The sequence below is a fragment of the Salminus brasiliensis genome, chromosome 2 (assembly GCF_030463535.1).
Source record: "Salminus brasiliensis chromosome 2, fSalBra1.hap2, whole genome shotgun sequence".
In the NCBI taxonomy this organism is placed as follows: Eukaryota; Metazoa; Chordata; class Actinopteri; order Characiformes; family Bryconidae; genus Salminus; species Salminus brasiliensis.
In genome coordinates this window covers 19,496,133-19,499,993 of record NC_132879.1, presented here as the reverse complement: position 1 = coordinate 19,499,993, position 3,861 = coordinate 19,496,133, and positions in this window count along the sequence as shown.

Below are 3,861 nucleotides of genomic sequence, written 5' to 3'. Positions count from 1 at the left end.
GCAGAATATTCATTATTAAATTCCAAGACACAGAGTTTAAGTCTAATGAAGGACCAGCTCATTAGTAATAATGGGTTAATGACAAACTGGGACACTTTCCCAGGCAGGGATTAAGCCTAGTCAATCTCTGTGCAGTTCAGGACTAGTCTCAATCCCATTTTGTAAAACAGTACCAAAGCGTTACATTGTAGTAAAGGCAAGACGATTCAGAGTAATTCAATGATTAATCAACACATCCAAAGACAAATATAAATGAAAACTACATTTTAAGAAGGGAATATCAGTCACTCAGTGAACAACTGGGGGGTATTGTAGAAAGCAGGATTTCTCAGTCCCAACCCAAACCCAAAGTCTAGCCTGTCCAATGTGAAAAGAGCTGAAGGACAGTCTAGCTGGACAGTCAATGGAGTTGTGATTAAGTAATCTAGCTAGCAATTAATTGATCTTGCTGTGAAATACTGCTTACCTACCATCTCTCCTCCCACCAGTGTATAGTAGTCAATGTTTATATCTAGTTCTTTGGCGTTTTCCTCGGCGTAGTAAAATTAGCCACAGTACTTTTATTCTTCGAGACATAAAGATCCTTCTTGGTAATGGAACTAGTATAGATATCTCCTGACATAGATTATGTAATCATATATAAAAATAAAGAGATTCCCACTATGAGCGTGTCGACCTCTAAAATCTGATACTCTGATCTTATTTTGATCTTTTATAAAGACAACACAGACAGACAACTCCATTGGAAAGTTTTATATTATGGCTGGCACTCCTACAAAACGATATTACTAGCTATATTGTAAGATACGTGTGTTTTTTCAGGATTTCAGAACAGGAAAATTACACAATTACAATAACACAAGGCATTATAGCAGATCATTTAGCAGCGGAGCTCCCTAAACTCTCAAACCGAGCAGCTTAAACTCACAAAACACTACTGTGTGCGTGATTTCTCTGTTTTAGGGTAGCTTATGTTACGTAAAAAGTACCTGTTTGGTGAGGTTTAGCGATGTTTACAGTCACTGCAGACACTGCAGAGGTCTTCTGTCCGCTGCTCTGCAGAAAACCGTCCCCCTACTGAAATCTCCCGCCAGTTTCCTTCCTTTTCCGTAGTGACCTGAGAAGCCTCATGATTGGTCCACGGAACTTAGCTCCGCCCTCAGTTCGAGGCTGGTGCACCGACAACGGATCAGAAGAGTCGACTCCGGGCTTATAAAACTACAACGTTATGTGCCCTGTTTCCCAAAAAGCATCTTACTGTTAGGATCGTCTCAATTATGAAAGAGAGTGTACAGTCTGTTGTTTGTCCAACTATTTAAGAAACATCTTTGTGCTGGCATGTTTTGGGGGAAATCAGTACTGTTGTGACTGAAGGGAACTTCAATGTACCGAGCCGAATCTTTTCGGTCGTTTCAATGAACTGAATGTCCTGTTCATTTTCGGGAGCTTTCATAGAGTTTTCTACAGTCTTTGGGCAAGAAGGATGCCCAAAGCAGCACATAGAGACACTTTGCCAGTGCAGTTAACCACATATTGTTGTTGTATTTTTTAAATCACACTTGTATTAATTTTCTTTAAGACATTTTTGCCAAATTGTCTTGAGGGTAGGTAGCACTGACGCATACACATGGTAGTTTGAGGAAAGTCTGAAATAGTGCGACTGTTTTGCTCCAATTTGCCATTCAAAACCAGTGTCTGCAAATGTAAATACCAATGCTCTTGCACACATCTACACCTGTATCACTGCAATCATTGCATTTTGCTAAAAGGCTTCCCAAGCTCTCTCCATTGTCTCCAATGTTGCACTGATCAAAGGTAGAGCATTAGTTTTATTAGTTTAATTTGTACATACATCTGCCCATAGATAATATTTGAATAGAAACATTGTCAAGTCTACTTCTCTGTGTGCTTTTATGCTTTTCCTTTATGATATTGATTTAACCTATGATGACCAAATACATTTTATTATGTTTTGTGGCTCATTGCATTGTTAATTTTGTAACATCTAATGCCTGGCAGTACCTCAAAATGGGCTAGATTGGTGTTTTTTATGAATTAATAATGTTATGGCAGATGTTTTTGTAATGTATAGTTTTTCAGTTTTTACAAATGATTACAATGATGATTAACCTTCCTTTTATCATCTTTTTCTGTCTCTCTTTTTTCTTTCTTTCATCTCTTTCGCAGAGAGCAAAATGTGTCTCCCTACTGGCTGGAAACATGCTCTTCCTGTGGTGGATCAGCAGTGGATCTCCAAAGCCCTTTTCAGGTGGCCACAGACTTTTTCAAGGTGGACAAGATGTGTTGGTACCTCCCCCCCTCCAGCCTTCACTTGAACTCAGCTGTATGCCAGCAATAGAGAGATATTTTGTTGTCCCCCCTTGTTTCTCTGGTTGCAGAGGAAGCTTTAGTGTCTTTGACTATTCTGTCCCTACCCAAACTGTGGCCAGAATAAGCTAATCCTTTCTGGAGTGCACCATATGAGTAGGCAGGTGGTTGGTGTCAGCAGCAGAATACCTTGCCTGTAAGAGCTGCAAAAGGAAGGTCATCAGCTGGAGCCAAAGCGTCTATCATCTAGACATAAGCCATCATGCTCAAATCCTCTGCCTCCTTACCTGTAAGCTGGCATGTGACACTCAAGTAGTGCATCAGATGTGGCAGAGGGGGTTGAGGAACAGCAGCAGTCAGATCCAGAAGCACCTGTAGGAGCAGCACTCAGAGACTTGGCTGCAGAAGCAGATCAGTTTCTCGGTGACTGCAGAAGACTCATGGGAGCTGCGCCATTTGGCTTGTTCAGCCCTGTTTCTGTGGAGGATCTCTGGCGGATCTGACTATAAGAGCCTAATTAAAAGAAAAAGAGCCAGAAGGAAACACAGACACGGGAGTACTGTGAAACACTGGTATCCATCCGTTCCACTGCCCACAAACCTGAGAAGTTGACTGCAGACGGCAGGACGAGAGCACCAGCATCTCAATATACCACAATTCCCTGTGTCCATGAACCCTTCGATCTGCAACCTTTATCTGAATTGCAAAAAAATTACAAAAAGCTACGTTTTCGGCCTAGACTTGAAGAGTGAGAAAGAGAAGAAGAGAAGAATCCTGAACATTGAAGAAGAGTTCCTTGAAGAGGCTCTTCCCCCTGCTAAAGACTTATTAAGAAGCCAGCATCTTGTGATCTAAGTAATTGTGATGGTTCATTATAGGAAGCGAGGTCTTGCAGGTACTCAGGAGCGAGGCTGTGTAAGGATTTAGATTACAGTAGTAGAATTTTATAATCAATACGGAATATAACTGGACGTCAATGCTGTGCTGACAGAACTGGACTGATCAAATCATATTAGCTTTTTTAATATAGTTTTAGTAAAGACCCTGGCTGCTGCATTTTTAACGAGTTGAAGTTAATTGAGGTTCCTGCTGGAACATCCTGACAATAGTGTGTTGCCGTCTAGCCTTGAGGTAATAAAAACATGCCCTAATTTTTCTGCATCATGCAGGGAGTGACTCCACCTGCTGCTCCTCCAGACATTGCCACATCTGCTTCTCAAGCTCCCGCTGCCTTTGAAGTTGCCCACCTAGTCTCTCCACCTGCTACTTTGTCAGATGAGCTTGACATCACGCTTTTCCAAAATTAGATTATTAACACTTCGTTAGGTATGACTTATTAAAATGTAAAATGCATTGCATAAACTTTTCTAGCTCTGTCTCTATCTCTATTAAATATCTCTATTGCTTTAAGTTTCATGAAAGGAAGAGCCACACGAAAGACCATAGCATTATTTTCACACAGGAATAGTTAAGCCACATCATTGCCCTATGACAAAATGTTCACAGAGCATCCTCTGCGTCAAGCTACTCTGC